This window comes from Gopherus evgoodei, chromosome 3 (assembly GCF_007399415.2).
Source record: "Gopherus evgoodei ecotype Sinaloan lineage chromosome 3, rGopEvg1_v1.p, whole genome shotgun sequence".
Classification (NCBI taxonomy): Eukaryota; Metazoa; Chordata; order Testudines; family Testudinidae; genus Gopherus; species Gopherus evgoodei.
In genome coordinates this window covers 10,639,374-10,658,745 of record NC_044324.1, presented here as the reverse complement: position 1 = coordinate 10,658,745, position 19,372 = coordinate 10,639,374, and the positions used below count along the sequence as shown (strand labels likewise).

General features: G+C 57.2%; 1 protein-coding gene across 5 annotated transcripts in view; it reads left to right on the top strand.

The window, feature by feature from the left end:
- DNMT3A (DNA methyltransferase 3 alpha) overlaps positions 1-19,372 on the top strand; it is a 282,256-nt gene that overhangs the window by 199,928 nt on the left and 62,956 nt on the right. The gene's annotated exons all lie outside the window — the stretch shown is intronic.

Below are 19,372 nucleotides of genomic sequence, written 5' to 3'. Positions count from 1 at the left end.
CACCAAGTCCATCGCCACCCACTCAAACGGCGTCTCCACGACAGGCATGAGTATTAGGGGGGCTGGGGCCATCCGTGAGAGAGCGGCCAGCTGGCACTCTGAACAGGCGCTACAATAGTTCTGTACGTGCTGGTGCACCCCGGGCCATAAAAACCGGGACAGAATTCAAGCAAGGGTCTTTTCCTCGCCCAAGTGCCCGGCCGTTGGGACGTCGTGGACAAGCCTCATTACTGCTCGTCGGTGGCACTGAGGGGCCAACAGTTGTGTCTGGATTTCCCCAGTGCGGGAATCTCGATCCACCCAATAGAGGCAGTCGCAACGTAGTTCGAAATGGGGCCAGCTCTTAGCGCGGGCTGGATCAATCAGGGCGCCGTCAACCGCCGCGAGCTGTTCATACGCCCGGCCCAGGATGGGGTCCTCCCTCGGGTCCTGGCAGAAATCTGTGTCAATCGTGGAGTCGTCAGTGGGCGTCAGCAGGAGGTCATCCGACGCGCTGTCCTGGCTCTTAGGCCCCGCCTCTTCAGCCTCCTCTGTTGGGTCCTTGTGGCAGTCCCCTTCCAAGGCGGGGGTGACCTCAGGGCTTTCCTGCGTGTGTGACCTCAGAATGCCCAGAAACTCTGGCTAGTTCCACCCCAAGATCATGAGGTAGGCAAGCCGTGGGGCCAGGCTGACCACGATGGTTCACGTGACTCCATCCACGGTAAGGGGGACTCAGGCACTAGCATAAGGTCGAACGTCACCATGAATACACTGTAACCGGATAGTTCCCAGGCGGGGGTCTTCGGGGCAGCCGAGGCTTCAGCGGACTAGTGTCTGCCCACAGCCAGAGTCAACCAGGGCCCGCATCTGGCAGTCCCCGACAACTACAGCCACGGTGACTTTGGCAGCCTGCGGCAGTTGGGCACAGTTTTCTCCGGTGCAGATGTGCCCAAAGCTGCAATCCATCTCCATGCAGTCCTGTTGGAGGTGCCCATGCTTCCACAGGAGAAACAGGGCCCAATTTCGGATCGTCCGGGTCAGTCGACCCAGCCTCATGGCTCGTAGCGGGATTCCGTGGGGTGCGGCCAGTCCTGGTCTCGGGGCCTGTAGGGGTTTGCCGCGGGGGGCCCTCGGGATGCCTAGACCGGGGTTCCTGACTCAGCGGAGGAGTCTGTGGCTCAGCGCAGGTGCTCACCCGTCTTTCGGGGTTGGGGCGCTCGAGCCCCGGAGGGTGATCCCGCATATCCAGCCTGCCCGGGGTTTCTGCCTCAAGGAAGTTCTCCATAAGGGTGGCGGCGGCCACCATGGTCGGGGGCCAGTGACGGAGAACCCAGGCCCTGCCCCGCGACGGGAGGATGTGGAGGAACTGCTCCAGGACAGTTTGCTCCATGAGCTCTTTGGGGTTGCGCCTGTCGAGCTGCAGCCACCGCTTACACAGGTCTCTCAGCTCCTGGGCCACCAACCTGGGGCAGGCGCCTGCGTTGTAGGCCAGGCTCCAGAACCGCTGTCGGAAGGCTTCCGGGCTGACGTCTAAGGCGTCCAAAATTGCCACCTTCACCCGGGTATAGTCCCTGGCATCCTCCGTGGATAAACTCCAGTACGCTGTTTGCGCCGTCCCCGTCAAGTATGGGGCCAGGAGGGTGGCCCACTGGTCGGGGGCCCACCCAGCAACCTGAGTCACCCTTTCGAAAGTCACCAAAAAGGCCTCGAGGTCATCCAGTGGGCCCATCTTAGTCAGTCTTACGGGCGGGGTTAGCCAAGGGGTCCCGTCCGTGCCTCCTGGCTGGAGATCTGGGCGCCAGGGCAGCGCCGTCGCTAGCTGCTGCAGACGTTGTCGCTGGAACTCTTGGTTCTGTACCATCAGGTCCTGGATCAACTGCTGCTGTTGTGCTCCCAGCTGCTCAACAGGCTGTTGTTGCTTCTGGAGCTGGGCGGCCTGTTGCTGCTGCTGCTGCACCTGGGCTGCCTTCTGTCAGTCCTGGCTCTCCGTTAGAAAGGTGAAGAGCTTGGCCAAACCTATGTCTCTTGTGGGGGATCGCTCTTCCCTAGACCCTTACTCACAGGGGTCAAGGGCTCGTGCCCACATTCTGGGCAGAGTCCCACTTCTGGTACCACATGTAGTGCTGTTCGGCCGCAGTTTGTCCCTCAGCGAGGCTGTGGGGTATCCCACCGCCTCGCTCTAGTCCGCCAGCTGGTGGCTCTGCTATCCTGGGAAATAGTGCACACTCGGTTAGTGGGGTTCAGACGCCGGGGTGGGGCTGAGTCAGTAGTCTGAACCGGCTCAGGCCCTAGGTCAGGGCGGGACAACAAACACTGAGGCTGAATGCTCAGGCCCTCAGGCAGGGCTGAGCAATACTCACAGGCTTCGGCCTCCGCAGGCCAGGGGAAGGGGGAGTTTGCCACCCTCGAGTGGGGTGGCAGGGGGGACGCAGGCCGTCCCACTCCACTGTGTCCCAGCCCGGGCCCTAGCAGTGGCAGAGACTTGCTGCTGTCAGGGGGGATCCTGGCCGCAACACACTGACATGGGCTCTGGCAGTGCTGCAGCCAGACTGGGGTCGGCTGCCCCCGGGCTACGTCCACTCTCCCCCTCGTAGGGTACCTGAGTCGTCGTACCGTCACTGACGGTCTCAGACACCATCAGTTCCTCTGGGTAAGTAGCTGATGCTAGGTTCAGCAGCTCCTCGGGGTAGCTGGCAAGAGGCAGGTTCAGCCCTTCCTTGGAGTAGCTGGAGCTGGGTGGTCCCGGCCAGCCCTCCTCGGGGTAGCGGGCGCGGGGCAGGCTCGGCTGGCCAGGTGTGAGCTCCAGCTGGCAGCGGCCGCAGACGTCTGGTCTCTGCGGTGGCTGGGCCTTGACTGAGCTCTGCAGGCGAGCTTTTATACTTCCGGGTCTGCGCCGTGACCTCTGAGGGGCGGGCGCAGGACCCAGCGGCTCCGCCCACGGTGGTGATAGAGAAGGTTCGTCCCTCAGCGGGGCCGTGGGGTATCCCACCGCCTCGCTACACTAACCTAATTCTTCCTTGCTACAGATTAAGCCCATTTCTTCATGTAAATAACTTCAGGGGACATGGAGACCAACCGATCACCGTTCTCTGTAGAACAGCCCTGAACAGATTTGAAGACTGTTAATAGGTCCCCCTCAGTCGTCTTTTCTCAAGACGGAACATGCCCAGGCTTTGTAACCATTCCCCATAGGCAGGATTAATCATTTGTGTTACTCTCCCCTGGACTGTCCAATTTGTCCACATCTTTCCCAATGTGCAGCATCCAGAACTGGGCACAGTGCTCAGTGCTGAGTAGAGCGGGACAATTACCTCCCGTGTTTCACTCATGACACTCCTGTTAGTGCACCCCAGGAGGTGTTAGGCTTTTTCGCAGCTGCCTCACATTGTTGAGTCATATTCAATTTGTGATCCATTATAACCCCCAGATTATTCTCTGCAGTTCTACCGCCTAGCCAGTAATTTCCCATTTTGTAATTGTGCATTTGATTTTGCCTTTCTAAGTGCAGTACTTCACACTTGTCTGTATTGAATATAATCTTGTTGATTTTACACCAATTCTCCAATTTATCATGGTCATTTTGAATTTTGATCAGAGTACTTGGAGCCCCACTCAGGTTGGTGTTATCTGAAAATACTAAGTAGTACCAGACCCAGGACTGACCCCTGCAGGACTCCACTAGATACGCCCTCCCAGTTTGACAGCAAGCCATTAATAACTACTGCTTTGAGTAACATCTTTCAACCGGTTGTGTAACCACTTTATAGTAATTTCATCTAGACCACATTTCCCTACTTGCTTATGAGGCTGTCACATGGGAATGGGGCAGAAGCCTTGCTGAAATCAAGATAGCATGTGTACCGCATCCCCCATCCTTGCTCGGTATCACTCATTTTGTGCCTTAGCCATTCTGATTTTGTCCCTTCATGCCTGTGTTGTTCCTTTGTACTCCTTAGTAATTCATCCATGTTTCCATTTTAATAGGATTCCTTTTTGATTTTCAGGTCGTTAAAGCGCTCCTGTTGGAGTAATAGTGTCCCTTTACTCTTTCTATAATTCCTTCGCATTGGGATAGTTTGCAGTTGAGCTTTTAATATTGTCTCCTTGAGAAACTGCCAGCTCTCCTGAACTCCTTCAGCCCAGGGGATTTTAGCTGTCAGTTCTCGGGTGTGCTAAAGCCTGGTTTTTTCAAAGTCCATTCTTCTTATTCCATTGCTTTCAGTTCTTTCTTTCCTTAGGACAGATTTCATGATTTTTTCTTGATCACTTTCACCCAAAGGGCCTTCCACCTTCAGATTCACAACCAACTCCTCCCTGTTGGTCAGATTCAGGTCTAAAATGGCTGCCGCCCATCTCACTTTCTGAAACAAAAAGTTGTCTCTAATCCATTCCAAGAACTTACTGGAAACGTGTTCTTCTTTGAGTGCTTGTTCATACCGATTCCAATCAGGTGTGCACGCGCCACGTGCACGTTCGCCGGAAGATTTTTACCCTAGCAACACTCGGTGGGTCGGCTGGGCGCCCCCTGGAGTGGCACCGCTGTGGCTTCGGATATATACCCCTGCCGACCCAGCCACCCCTCAGTTCCTTCTTACTGCCTGTGTCAGTCGTTGGAACAGTGGAGTGCAGTTTTACTGACCTCCACCTCCCTAGCTACTCATAGTTCTCTAGTTATTTTTGTGAATATAGTTCAAAGTTATATAGTTATAGTTAATTTTCATCGTTCATAGTTAGTGTTATAGTTAAGAGGGGTTCGGGGATTAGCCCCTTCACCGTACCCGGTGCCGGGGCCCATCCGGTTCGCCGGGATTCAACCCATGCTCGGCCTGTCACAAGCCGATGCCGACAGGAGATCCACACGACTCCTGTCTTAAGTGCCTCAGGGAATCTCACCTGGCAGATAAGTGTCGCATTTGCAAGGCTTTTAAGCCGAGAACAAAAAAGGAGCAGGACTTTCGGCTAAAATAGCTCCTCATGGAGGTGGCTTTTATCCCTCCGCCTTCGGCACCGAGCGCTGGTCAATCGGCGGGCAGAAGTGCCTCCTCGGCACCGGACCGTGCCGGTACTGCCAAGGCCTCTCGGCACCGGCCATCGTCGGCACCGAAGTCGACTCAGCACCGCTCCCTCTCCCCGAGGTCAAGAAAGCCTAAGACTCCTGCTGCTTCCGTACCACCTGCATCACAGCCAGAGAGCTCATCTAAGTCGGATCGCCCGGCACTGACACCTGCCATGGCACCGACGACGTCGGCACCGTCGATTCCAGTCCCACAAGGGCCTTCGAGTCCGGTGCCTGTGAGCTCCCCGACGCGAGCTGTGGTTGAGCTTCCTATTCCATCCACGCCGGAGACATTCTCAATGGCGAGGGATCTGATTGCCATGACAGAGTCGATGCTGCCTCAACCCCCAGCACCGCCGGTGCGGGTAATACAGTCTATCGGCAAGCCTGCCTTGATAAGACCATCCTCTGTCAGCACAGCAGAGCGGCACCATTCACGATCACGGTCCCACAGACGTTCTAGGTCCCGTCGGCGCTCCCACTCCCAACGCCGCTCGCAGTCCCGGCACTGTTCTCCTCCTCGGTACCGGTTGCACTTGCGGCACCATTCAGTATCCCGTTCGCTGGCCCGCTATTCTCGGCACCACTCCAGCTCCCAGCACCGCTCCTGGCACCGTGACTCCCGTAGCCGCTCCCAGCCTTGAGATCTCGGTCGACTTCCCAGCACCGCTCTGGTCACAGGTCCCGATCTCGTTGCAGGTACCGGTATGCCTTCTGGTACCGGTCCCCGGTGCCGAGTAGAGCAAGGTCTGCTAGACACAGAGACTCTGCCCAGGGCTTTTCAGCCCCTCCTTGGCCATCCAGACACGCATCAGTGTCGTCCCACGCGGACAGCTCTTATGCACAGGACCGCAATTCCCATGTGCCCACCAGATTCTTCCAAGAGACCCAGGCCCAGGACCAAGGCCCCTATCAATGGTCTTTCTGGACACCTTGGGCGTACCACCAGGCCCAAGGCGATATCAGTAGTTCCATCCCGCTCTGTCCCATCAGAGCACCGAGTGCCAGAGGCGACAGTTAGCCGTCCTCCTCTGACTGCTACAGAGGAAGCCCCAGTTCACCCACTGAACTCCCAGGTTCCACTGGAGCAGGAGGTCGCCCAAGAGCAAGAGGCCACACAGGACCTGCTCGTCCCCGGCATCTCCTCTTCCTCTTCTCCAGATGAGGCAGTGGCAGGAACATCCTCCTCGGGCCCTCCTCCAATCGAACTGAGAGCCCATCAGGACCTCCTGAGGAGGGTAGCACTCAATATGAACCTCCAGGTGGAGGAGGTCCTGGAGGTAGAGGACCCAGTAGTGGACATTCTGTCAGCGGATGCCCCCACCAGAGTGGCCCTACCGTTTATTCAGACCATCCAGGCCAATTCCGATTCTATATGGCAGTCTCCAGCCTCTATCCCTCCTGCGGCCAGGGGAGTCGAGCGTAAATACATGGTGCCCTCTTAAGGGTACGAGTACTTGTATGTCCATCCTCCTGTCTGCTCACTAGTCGTCCAGTCTGTTAATGAGAGAGAACGCCATGGCCAGCAGGCACTAGCCCCGAAATTGAAGGAGGCTAAGCGAATGGACTTACTCGGCCGTAAAGTGTACTCGGCAGGTGCCCTACAGCTCCGGGTGGCAAATCAACAAGCCCTGCTTAGCCGCTATAATTATAACACCTGGGTGGCGGTGGGTAAGTTTACGGAGCTACTCCCTCAAGACTCCTGCCAAGAGTTCGCTGCCCTCTTGGAGGAAGGGAAAAAGGTGGCCAGAACTTCCCTCCAGGCCTCGTTGGATGCAGCAGACTCAGCAGCCAGGACTCTGGCCTCAGGTGTTGCCATGAGGCGCATCTCATGGCTTCAGGTTTCAAGCCTCCCACCAGAGCTACAGTATACCATTCAGGACTTGCCATTTGATGGTAAAGGTCTCTTCTCAGAAAAGACTGACCCCAGGCTGCAAAGCCTGAAGGACAACAGGGTCATAATGCGCTCTCTCGGCATGCATACACCGGTGACCCAACATAGGCCTTTCCATCCGCAGCCTCACCGCCCATACTCTGCGCCTAGACAAAGATAGGACTTTGGCAGGTGGCGCAGCCGAGGTGGTCGTAGACGACAATCAGGACCCCAAGGGGGCCAAAATCAAGGTCCCTCGAAACCACCAGCCGGACCAAAGATGAACTTTTGAAGGTGCGCCTGAGAGCGGCGTACCAGTTACAGGCCAGGATCCTTCTCCTCCCTTCTCCAGCCGTCTCTCCTACTTCCTCCCGGCTTGGTCCCAGTTAACTTCAGATCACTGGGTCCTATGCACAGTGGAGTATGGGTACCACTTCCAATTTATTTCAACCCCACCCTCCAACCCCGTCCCTCTTCAGGGACCCCTCTCACGAGCAATTCCTCTTGCAAGAGGTGCGGCTGCTCCTTGCCATGGGAGCTATAGAGGAGGTACCAAAGGACGAAAGGGCAAGGGGTTTTACTCCCGTTATTTCCTAATCCCCAAGTCAAAGGAAGGTCTCAGACCTATCCTAGAGCTGCGAGGACTCAACCAGTTTATGACAAAGTTGAAGTTCCACATGGTATCCCTGGGGACCATTATCCCGTCCTTGGATCCTGGAGACTGGTATGCCGCCCTCGATATGAAGGACGCGTACTTTCACATCGCCATTTTTCCTCCACACAGGAGGTACCTCCGCTTCGTAGCCAATCGTCAGCACTTCCAGTTTACGGTCCTGCCGTTTGGCCTTTCTAGAGCCCCAAGGGTGTTTACAAAGTGTATGGCCGTAGTTGCCGCCTATCTCCGCCGACGTGGGATACACGTTTTTTCATATCTGGACGATTGGCTCATCCGAGGGGCCTCCGAGACACAAATCACCTAGCATGTGGGCATCGTCAAGGACCTATTCACACGTCTAGGCCTGATGATCAATATAGAAAAATCCACTCTGGTTCCCACGCAGAGATTAGACTTCATAGGAGCTATCCTGGACTCCAATCTAGCCAGGGCCTGCTTACCGCAGCTGCAGTTTCAGGCGATGGCAACCGTCATCCGAGGTCTACAGAATTTCCCGACGACCTCGGCTCGCACTTGTCTCGGTTTCCTGGGTCACGTGGCTGCCTGCACATTCATAACCAAATACGCCAGACTCCACCTCTGTCCTCTCTAAGCTTGGCTCAGCTCAGTATACCGCCCGGGCAGGGACCCAATAGACACGATAGTCACCATTCCCCCGAGCACCCTAGACTGGTGGCTAACTCCCTCCCTGGTGTGTACAGGGCTGCTGTTCCATCCGCCCCAGCCCTCAAGGTCCCTGACGACGGATGCATCCTCTCTCGGCTGGGGTGCTCACCTCAGACACTTTCGTACTCAAGGCCTCTGGTCATCTCAGGAGCTGGCATTACACATAAATGTTCGAGAACTGAGAGCAATCCGCCTGGCGTGCTAGGCGTTCTAGCAACATTTACAAGGCCGTTGTGTCTCAGTGTTTACAGACAACACAACGGCCATGTACTACATAAACAAGCAGGGAGGGACATGATTTTCCCCCCTTTGTCAGGAGGCCATCCATCTCTGGGACTGTTGCATAGCCCACTCGATAGACCTGGTAGCGTCCTTTCTCCCAGGGGTTCAGAACACTCTGGCAGATCGACTCAGCAGGTCCTTCCTGTCTCACAAGTGGTCGATCCGCCCGGATGTTATTCATTCTGTTTTCAAGAAGTGGGGATTTCCCCACATAGACCTGTTCGCTTCCCGCGCGAACAGGAAATGCCAGATGTTCTGCTCCTTCCAAGGTCTCTCCCTGGGATCGATCTTGGACGCTATCCTGATGCCGTGGAAGAGCCAGCTGCTTTATGCCTTCCCACCGTTCCCGCTGGTTCACAAGGTCCTGCTAAAACTCTGCAGGGACAGAGCGCACCTAATCATGATCGCTCCAGCGTGGCCCAGGCAGCACTGGTACACCACGTTGCTCAACCTCTCGATAGCCAACCCAATTACTCTGCCACACCACCCAAACCTCATAACTCAGGACCATGGCAGCTTTGCCACCCAGACCTGCAGGCCCTTCACCTCACGGCGTGGCTGCTGCGTGGCTAAACCAGTCAGAGTTATTGTTGCTGTGCATCAGTACGACAAGTTCTCCTGGGTAGCAGGAAACCTTCCACCCGGTCAACGTATCTGGCCAAGTGGAAATGTTTCTCCTGCTGCTGTGAAACGCATAATCTTACTCCCACTGAGGTCTCGATTCCCTCTGTTTTGAACTACCTCTGGTCTCTCAAACAGCAGGGCCTAGCAGTATCCTCACTGAGGGAACACTTGGCAGCCATCTCTACCTTCTACCCAGGGGAAGATGGCCGTTCCGTGTTCTTACACCCTATTGTTTCGAGGTTCCTCAAGGGCTTGGAGCGCTTATACCCCCAAGTACACCGCCCAGCCCTGACCTGGGACCTCAACCTGGTTTTAACCAGGCTTATGTCTCCCCCATTCGAGCCGTTAGCAACCTGCTCGCTACTCTACCTGTCTTGGAAGACAGCTTTCCTCGTAGCCAGTCTCCGAGCTTAAGGCTCTTATGGTGGATCCACCATACACTGTGTTCCACAGGGACAAGGTGCAGCTGTGGCCACACCTGGCATTCCTCCCTAAGGTGGTTTCGGCCTTTCATGTTAACCAGGACTTCTTTCTCCCATTCTTCTTCCCGAAGCCACACTCAACGCAATGGGAGCAACAGTTGCACTCCCTGGACGTCCATAGAGCACTCGCATTTTATATTGAACGGACAAAACCCTTTCGTAAAATGCCCCAACTCTTTGTCGTGGTAGCAGACTAAATGAAAGGCCTACCTGTTTCCTCTCATAGGATCTCATCTTGGGTGACGGCTTGCATCCGCACTTGTTATGATTTGGCTCATATTTCCCCAAGCCACATCACCGCGCATTCTACCGGGGCTCAGGCTTCATCTGCCGCCTTCCTGGCTCGTGTACCTATCCAGATCTGTCGCGCAGCTACCTGGTCTTCAGTCCACACCTTTGCTTCACATTATGCTCTGGTTCAACAGTCCAGAGATGATGCAGCCTTTGGGTCAGCAGTTTTGCATTCTGCAACATCTCACTCCAACCCCACCGCCTAGGTAAGGCTTGGGAATCACCTAACTGGAATGGATATGAGCAAGCACTCGAAGAAGAAAAGACGGTTACTCACCTTTGTAACTGTTGTTCTTCGAGATGTGTTGCTCACATCCATTCCACACCCGCCCTCCTTCCCCACTGTCGGAGTAGCCGGCAAGAAGGAACAGAGGGGTGGTTGGGTCGGCAGGGGTATATATCCGGCGCCATAGCAGCACCACTCCAGGGGGCGCCCAGCTGACCCACCGAGTGTTGCTAGGGTAAAAATCTTCGGACAAGCGTGCACACCGCGTGTGCACACCTAATTGGAATGTATATGAGCAATGCATCTCGAAGAACAACAGTTACAAAGGTGAGTAACCGTCTTTTTTGCTGTATCGCATTTCCAGCAGATGTCTCAGTAGTGATAGTCCCCTGTTGCTTCCAGGGCTTGGCTTTGGATATTTCTCTTATTTGTTCTAGAAATGCCTCATCCACCTCCTCTTTCTGATAGGGTGTCTGTAGTAGAGCTTTCTCTGATGTTGTCCCTGTTTGATTCCCCCTTTTGTCTGTAGCCAGAGGCTTTTAGCTGGTCTGCCTCTGACAGCCGTCTGGACCTCAGAACAAGGATAGATATTCTTGATATATAATGCAGCATCACCTCCGTTCTTCCCCTGCCTGTCCCTCCTGCACAAGCTGTACTGCTCTGTACATCAGAGTTCTCCCACCAAGTCTCAGCGATGCCAGCTAAGTCATTATTTAGTTCAGACACTAAGACTGCCAGTCCTTCCTGTCTATGCGTCGTACCCCTTGCATGTGGGTATTGACATCTAAGCTGTTGAGCAGATTTCTTCACTGGTTTCCCTCTTGTTGCTCCTACAACCCTAGTGTAATTTTCCATCCCACTTCCACAGTCCCCTTTTGTGCACCTACCCATAGGCATTGGCGACCTGCCCCTCTGAACCTAGTTTAAAGCCTGTCTCAGTAGGGTGGCGAGTCAGGGCCTGGAGATGCGCTTCCCCTTGTTGGTCTCTTCCCAGGGGCGGGGCAGGGCAGGGGGACCCCTGAGGCTACCCAAAACCCAGCTGCTCTGGAGCTGAGAAAGGCCAAGGGGGGAGGGGCAGCAATGGGGCTAGAGACCCAGAGAAGCCTGGATGAGACTGAGCAGCAGAGGGACTGCCAGGGAGCCGCTGGGAGTGACCCCTGCCCGGCGTAGGGCGTGGCCCCCGCCTGGCGCAGGGCATGGCCAGCTGCAGCCTGGAGGCGAGGACGGTGGTTGGTTGTCTAGAGTGGGGTAGTGTTGGGTGCTCTCGGAGGCTGTGAAATCTAGGACGATGGGTGAAGGAAGGGGCATTCGCTGCTGTGCAGAGGGGCTAGGCAGCACTAATCCCTAAGGGGTGGGGGGACGTTCCCCACAGCAAGGGGGGTGGCTGACCAGCTTTCGTAGTGTAATTCTAATGACACAACTCCCCCGGCCCCTCACCTCCGCAGGACCCAGCTCCAGTGTCCTGACCCCTCCCTCCCCAAACCACACCTCTCTGCAGGGAAAGGGACAGACTCCATCAGGAGAGGCTCAGGCAGCTGGACTATAGGGGTCCTGGCAGAGGGTGGGGTTGGGGCAGGATTCGAGAGGAGAGGGTGGAGTTGCCCTGTGGGCCAGCCAAGGCAGTGTTGTCCCCGCAGAGGGGACAGGGTAGTGCCATAAGAGAGACAGTCCGATAAGGAACGAGGGGCAGAGTTATCCCCACTGTAGCAGCTCCTCTGCATGGGAGGAGCAGCTGAGGTGGGTGCTAAGGAGGCTGGAGCAGCGGATGGGTGGGCAGGGATGTGAGATGGGAGGGAAAAGCAACAGCCTGGCTGGCAGGAGCAAGGGAGGAGCACTGCTCCTGGGGGAAGGGGGAGGAGAGCTCGGGGGATCCCTGTGAGCCATACAGAGTTTGCGTGGGTGGGGGCAGGTGCCAGAGACACTGGCTGAGCTGGAGGGAGATGGGCTGATGGTGCAGAGGTGGATTTGGCCATTGTCAGCGGAGATGGGGGCTGAAGCTGCATCAGCAGCTGATCTCCCTAGAGAGCCTGCAAAGGGAGGGGTGGCTCTTGGGAGTGTTCGAGGGGTCCAGGGAGAGGGAGCCACAGAGCAAAGGATGATTTTGGCTGGCTCAGGAGAGCTCTGGGACTGTGGCCTCATTTCCGGAGCGGAGGGCTGGGAGTCTGAAGGCCTTGGAGAATAGACTCCAGTAGCCAGCGTTCACGGGCCAGGGAGATGCAGAGAGGCACCAGCAGGCCTGGCGCGTTTGCGTTCTGTGCTAGGCTCTCTCAGGGGCTGTTGGCAGTAGCTGGACAGGATGCCATGGCAAAGGGAAGGAGAACCGTGCAGGACAGGGAAGATGCAGCATCCCGGGGGCGAGGGGGCCTGGTGGCTGAGGAGATGCCCTCTGGCTCCCTAGGCCCAGGCTAAAAGGCGCTGGTGCATCTGTGGCACACAGCGGATGCTAGCAGAGCTGGCTGCCTGTTACAGGGGCTGTGGCAAAGGGGAGGAAAGGCTGGGAGTTCTGGGAGCAGCTGCTGCTTTCCCCTTCCAAGTCATGAGGAGCTGTAGACATCCAGGCAGTCGGCTCATGGAGCCTGCAGAGAGGGGCCTGAGGCAGAACTGAGACCGAGGTGGGGAGCCATGGAAACCTCAGGCTGGAGAGACCCATCTCCACCCCACGCTATGGGCCCTCGCCTGTCTGTTCTGCACGGCAGGTGCAGTCTGGTTTCAAACTTCCCTTGTGATGGGGCTCTCAGCCCTTCCCCAGCAGATAACTCCCACCCCACGGTGGACCCGTGCCCCTGCCAGCACTCTCAGCCCTTCTGCCGGAGACGCCCTGTGTCTGTTCCACCGCCAGTGCGCGCTCACCTCACGCACAGTTATCGGAGAACGTTTTCCCCTCTGCAGTACCCGTCTGCCCCCTCTGCTGTCTGACACTGCTGCATGTGGGTGTAAGGGAGCAGCGCCAACCCCTCGTGGTGCCTTCATAGTGCCATGGATAGTTGGTGTGATCTTAGAATGCTCCCGTAGAATTCCCGCAACTCTTACTGTTCAGAATTAGTGAGTTCGATACGTTCGATTTGCTCGTTGTGCTGGTAGGTTAGTCTTTAGGCTTTTGAATTTCCCTTTTCAGTACCGGGCTTGGTACCAGAACGATGCCACACTCCCTGGGGGGTAAGTGCTGCTGCACTGCCGGTAACCCAGGCCAGGTAGCACTGCAGCCCCAGCCTGTGGGGAGAGTCCCACGTCGGTGTCACACCTCCAAGGGGTTTAAACCGTGCTGGAAAAAGGCGAGTGGCGAGTGTTTACTCCTGGAGGCAGCCCACATCAGCCCCCATTCCTGCTGACAGCACCCCGAGTACACTGCCTTGCCGCAGAGAACACCAGAGTCGTCCCTGGCTCCTCAGTCTTGTGTCCCAGGACCAAGAAACGGCTTAGCCTTCCACAGGCTCGGTCCTGCGCTTGTGCATGTCTGTGCCTGCGGCTAGTAATGGCAGAGACCCCAAGGAACAGACTGGAGAGTGTGTCTCTGGGGAGCCGTCTTCAGCTGGATCAGAACATAAGAATTGCCACACTGGGTCAGCCAATAGTCCATCTAGCCGTGTCCTGTCACCCCACAGTGGCCAATGTCAGGTGCTTCAGTGGTAATGAACAGAACAGGGCAACTTATTGAGTGATCCATCCTGTCACCTAGTCCCAGCTTCGGGCAGTCAGAGGTTCAGGGACACCCAGAGGATGGGCCTGCATCCCTGATCAAGTTTCTCCATCCGCCTGGATCCTTAACAAGAACATTCAGTCAGAGCAGCCCTGCTGCGACTGCCAGAGCGGGGCCAGTGCCTCCTCACAGTTCCCATGCCCCTCTCTGTGGGGCAGCTCTGCAGGGCCCACATGGCTCTGGCTGCGTCTGCACAGCCTCGTTCAGGGGCTCTCTCTCATCCGAGACGCAGATTTCAGCCGCTGCCCTGGCTGCAGCAGCTCTGTCCTGCCAGCGCCTGGCCAGGAGCCTGTGCGCAGTGCGAGGGGCATTGTCATTCTCTCTTCAAAGCCTCTCTTTGCTTTGGGCCATTTTCCCAGGTTTCTTGAAGTACTTTTCCTGGCTCGTGCCCTCCCCCAGCCCTTCTCCTGCTGATAGCCAGGGATCTGCCTCTCCCTCTGGGGCTCCTTCCCCTGAGCACCAGGGCCCCAGCCCTCCAGAGGTGAACACTCTGCCTGTGGCTAGCCTGGGAGGAGATGGGAGTGCAATCCCAGGAGGTGCTGACTGTGGTGGGGGGAACGCTGGCAGAGGACTGTGGGGCCAATGGCCTCTGGCTCAGTCACCTCCCAGCAGTTGGTGGCTGGTGCCTTTTTACTGCCGTGCTCTTCCCCTGCTGGCCCCAGGGTAGCAGGCCGCCACCTTCCAAGGCGTTTTGGCAGCTTACTTGCAGGACGAACTGTAAACATCTAAATAGGAGGTGTCATGTATCAGGCAAGAGCCGTGACAGTCCCGGGCCCGCACACACCCCCACCAGCTGCCAGCTTCTCCAGCACCTGGCCTGGCAGCGGGGTCTGCCCAGCTGCACCCCTTCTCTGGGTGGTAGCCACAGGGCTCCTTGCAGAGCCCTGTGCAAACACCCCAGCCCAGCTCTGTCCCATTGTCCGGGGCGGGGGGGAGCACAGAGGAGGGAAGAGACTTGCCCCAGGCCACAGTGAGGCACCCGTCCACTAGGTCACGTTGCCTGAGAGGGGGAGTGGCACTGATAGTGGACAGGGGAGTGAGTAGGCTGTTACGGGGGGCTGATATGGGAGGTAGGTTGTTGCCATGGAAATAATCGAAGGGGGTGAGTAGGCTGTTGTGGGAGGGTAGGCCCTTTCCGTGGCGATGATACAAGGGGGAGTGGGCTGTTCCTGAGGTGGTGTACTGGTAGGCGGGGCACCCCGTGGGTTCTCAAGCTTGGGCTGGGAGAGTTGTGAAGTCTAAAAAACTTGTCAGCCATTTCCTGAGCTTACCCTGAATGGTGTCAGCTGGCGAGTGAGTGGGAGCAGCTTGCGGAGAACCAACAGAACTAGACACAATATTTACTTGGGGTGTTGACTGAGAAGCTGTTAATGGAGGGAATTTTCCACGCTCGTTGGTCATTCATCAGTTTCTCACCTGAGGAAAAAGGACTTGCCTTGCAGCCGGTCTCCGTTCCTTGCCACAGGCTGCTCCCACTAACGTCAATCACAGAAATGAAGCTGGGTGATGGGGTGTGACAGGAATCCTAGGGGGCAGTGTGCATTGCCGACTGAAACACAGGGTGCGGTGTAGCTCACCTGGCCTCCCGTTCTCACCAGCCTGCCCTTGCCGTGTCAGAGCAGGGGATTTTCCAAACCATTACACCAGGCTTCGCTGGCTTGGCACCCTCCGAACTTTGGCAGGGTTACATGGTAACCATCCCTCCACTGTCGCCAGAGAACGGGGGCCTGGAAATCGGGCAGCTGCACCCAGCCTACGCTGTTCAGCTAATAACTGTTCCTCATACCCCCAGGGAGCTCCTTCCCATCGCTAGCTCCTCTCATACCCGCAGGGAGCTTGTGGGGTGAGTGGAGCTAGCGAGGGAAATGAGCCAGAGGGAGGTGGGTCCTGGGACAGGCAAGCGGTGCTACGGTTGGGGGGGCCAGAACTGTGTCTGCAGGGTTGGGGCCAGAACTGTGTGTGTGGGACTGGGGTGAGCAGTGGGATGGGGGCTGTTACAAGAGCAGTGGTGCTGGGACAGGGTATGATTAGAGTCAGGGGCTGGCCTGGAGGCCAAGGTGGGGCCAAGAGGTGAGGTTGGTGCTGGGAAGCTGGGGGTGTGGAGTGGAATTGCCAGGGTCACCTCCCCCCTAGCCTCACAACCGTTTAGGGGCTGGAGTCGGTGCAGGGAGGATGAGCCTTGCCAGATCTGATCCTGGACCACAAAGTTGAATTGTGGGGCAGGATTGGTGCTTTTCTGTGCTTCCAAGCACATGCACCAACTCCAGTAGCTCCCTGGCTGCAGCGCTGGGCTCTTCGCTTCGGCCCGATATCTGGGCTGTGCCAGGCTGGCCCCATGCTGCCTCTGGCAGCAGTTTGGCTGGCTGGCTGCGCGGTAAGAAAGGCCTGGCAGTGTGGCAACACTGTTCTCCTGGCCACCCCCACTCCTCTCCGGCATCGGGGAGAAACGTTCCCTCTACATTTTTCCATCCATGTGCGGAATAAATTTTGTTACATTCCTCGAGGTATGTGCGGACGTGTCCCACCAGTAGAACAAAAGACCTAGATATAATACAGATTTTTTTTTAAGTTACCATAGGGATAATTACTCCAGCCAGGACAGATTCGGCATTTTAGAATTCACTAGTCAAAGAATTAAATGTAAGTGTAAGAAAGAAGTAAAAATTATGAAATGCATAGACCAGAATAGCACACTTGAAAGAATCAAATGACAGAGAATATATGTGCATTGCAGGAAGTACTTCTTGGTACTTCGGGCAATGCACATATATTCTCTGTCATTTGATTCTTTCAAGGGTGCTGCTGGGGAAGTCTCAGAGACCGTGCGCTGTCTCTTTAAGGCACTCACTCACCCGAAGGCTCATTCAGACCTCAGAGCTGCTGCAAGTCCTGAGCCCTGTCCCTTCTACCCTGCTCTGTGCAGCTGGGTACAGGGGCTGGGGGGGAGACAGGGACATCCTGACACCAGCACCCTCCTTTCTCCCCCTGCCCCACTCTGCATAGCCAGCAGGAGGGTCCCAGGAGCAATGAGGCTGCAGAGTGGGGTGTGGGGTGGCACCTGACTGCATGCTGCCGCTGGATGTGTGTGGCTCTGCTAATTCACTGCATAGCACTGTGCAGCTTACAGGGAACGCAGCCGCCTAGCCAGCTCCTTCACATCCCCTGTGCTGCTGGCCAGGGACAACGTTCACCGCTGGGGGTGTCCCCTCTCAGCTCCCTTGGGGCCCTCTGCAGCACCAGTTCCTGGGGGTGGGATCCCAGCCACGCACCTGCCATTGCTGGCCAGATCACCCTCCTGCTGTATCCATGCCAGGCTCCCTGGCTTTGTGCAGCCGCGTGGAACGGGGTCCGCACAGCCCGTAGGCTTGGGAGCCTGCAGGGGCCCCCCAGCTTTGCCAGCTCTGGGCTAGCCCCTCGCTGTTCCACTGCCATCCCCCTCTCAGGAACACATGAGTCCCAGCAGCATCTACTACCTGAAGCTTTAGGTTTGGGGGAAGGCCCATAATGCACCTGGCCAGGATTCCTCCCTGACCCTCCCCTGCCAGGCCATAAGCTTGAGGGTTGCTTAGCCAGCTCCCTGGCCCAGGTAAGAACATAAGATCAGCCAGACTGGGTCAGACCAAGAGTCCATCTAGGCCAGTGTCCTGTCTTCCCACAGTGGCCAATGCCAGGTGCCCCAGAGGGAATGAACAGGGCAGGGAATCAAATGATCCATCCCTGTTGCCAGAAGCTGGGAATGGGCAAACACTGCATGACTGTGAGCATTACTGGCCATGAACCATCCCACCAGTAAGAATCCCACATCTGAGCTGTGGCCCCAGTGTGTCCGCACGTGAGCCATCCTGCCCAGAGCCTTTGCCTCCAGCCTGGTCCCGGGGCTGGGCAAGGTACGAAGCAGCCACTAACCGTGCTCCGGCTCTTAAACGCCTCTAATTCCTCGTCCCAGGTTCAATGCCTGCAGCTGGCAGGGGGATGCTCTGCACCAAGCATGCTCTGGGCGACAGCTGGGCTGCAGTTCACAGTGCCCTGCCCCACCCTGCTCTCGAGGGCCCCAGGGCCTGCAATCTACTTACAAATCTCCCTGATCACTTTGGACCTTTGAGCCCCACATGTTCATAGCTCTACCTCTTCTAAGGCACTGGCTGCGGAGAGTCCGCCCTGTAGTCAGATTGGTGCCTCCCAGGGCCACCCGGGGGGGGGGGGCAATATGCCCTGAGCCCTGCAGGGGCCCCACGAGACTTTTTCGGGGCCCTTGGAGTGGGGTCCTTTACTCTCTCCGGGGGCCATAGAAAACTCTCGCGGGGCCAGGGCCCATGGAGCATCTTCCGCTCCAGGGCAGAAGGACCCTGCGCTGCTGAATTACCGCCGAAGCGGGACCTGCCGCAAAGTCCTGGGTCTTCGGCAGTAATTCGGCAGCAGGGGGCCCCCACCGTGGGTCTTCAGGGCAATTCGGCGGTGGGTCCCAGAGCAGAAGTACCCCCCGCCGCCGAAGACCCCAGACCCCCTGAATCCTCTGGGTGAGGCGGGCGAGCTCCCAGAGCGTGGGACTCACCATGTGGCTCCCTCGTTACATCCAAGCTGCAGCTGGTTAGTGAGGCAGGAAGTGCCGTGAGGATGGCGGTGTTTAGGGCTGGAGTGTGAGAAGCCAGGGCTTGGTGGGCTCCCCGTTACTCTGCAGGTTGTGGAGAACGCAGCCCCATTGTGCTCAGGTGTGCGGCTAGGGCAGGGGGAGGGTAGAAAGCAGAGGTGGCTGGGAGGGTTTCGGGTAGGCTTGTCCCAGGGGTGGGGGTAGTCCCTTGGTAAATGCTGATGCTGTTACTGCGCCGGATGACAGGGGTCTCTCCCTCTCCAATCCCTGCATCCCAGGGCCGGGAGCTCGCCCAGCTGTTCCCTGCGCACCTGATTGCAGGGTTGGTTTGTGCAGAGTGCGGCCCCCAGAGCACCTCTCCATCCTCCCAGTCCAGCTCTGAGGGGTCCCAGCTCTGCCCTCTCCCAGGCTGCGCCCCACACCACATGGGAGGGGAAGGGGGGCGGCAGTCACTGCTCAGGGCACCATCAGTTGGCTGGGGCTCTGCAGGGCAGGCCAGTTGTTTTGCATAGTGGCTGTGGCTGATGAGAGCAGACCTAGCTCCTGGCAGGCCCGGTGCCCCTCAGTACCATTGGCACAGCATTCCTGGGCCCAGTCAGCGCAGCCAGTGCTGCACACCCTTCACATGGTGTTTGGGGAAGGAGGTCGCTGATTTGATTCCCAGGGAGCCGCCGGGACACCTACTCTGTGTCTCCAGGAGCCTGGCACTTCCTTTGGGGTGGGGAAAGCCATCCCTGGGCTCCTCAGCCTGGCATTGCCCCCGCTGTCAGGAACAGCTCCGGCCTGGGCCACCCGCTCCGGGGAGCAATCTGGGGCAGGGTGTTCCTGACCCCAACAGGTGCTGGTGGCTGTGCTCACGCAGTGCTGGTCTGAGTGGGGGCCTGCCCCTTTGGCTGGGCATCCCTCATTTCCCGCTGCTCTGGGGACTGTCT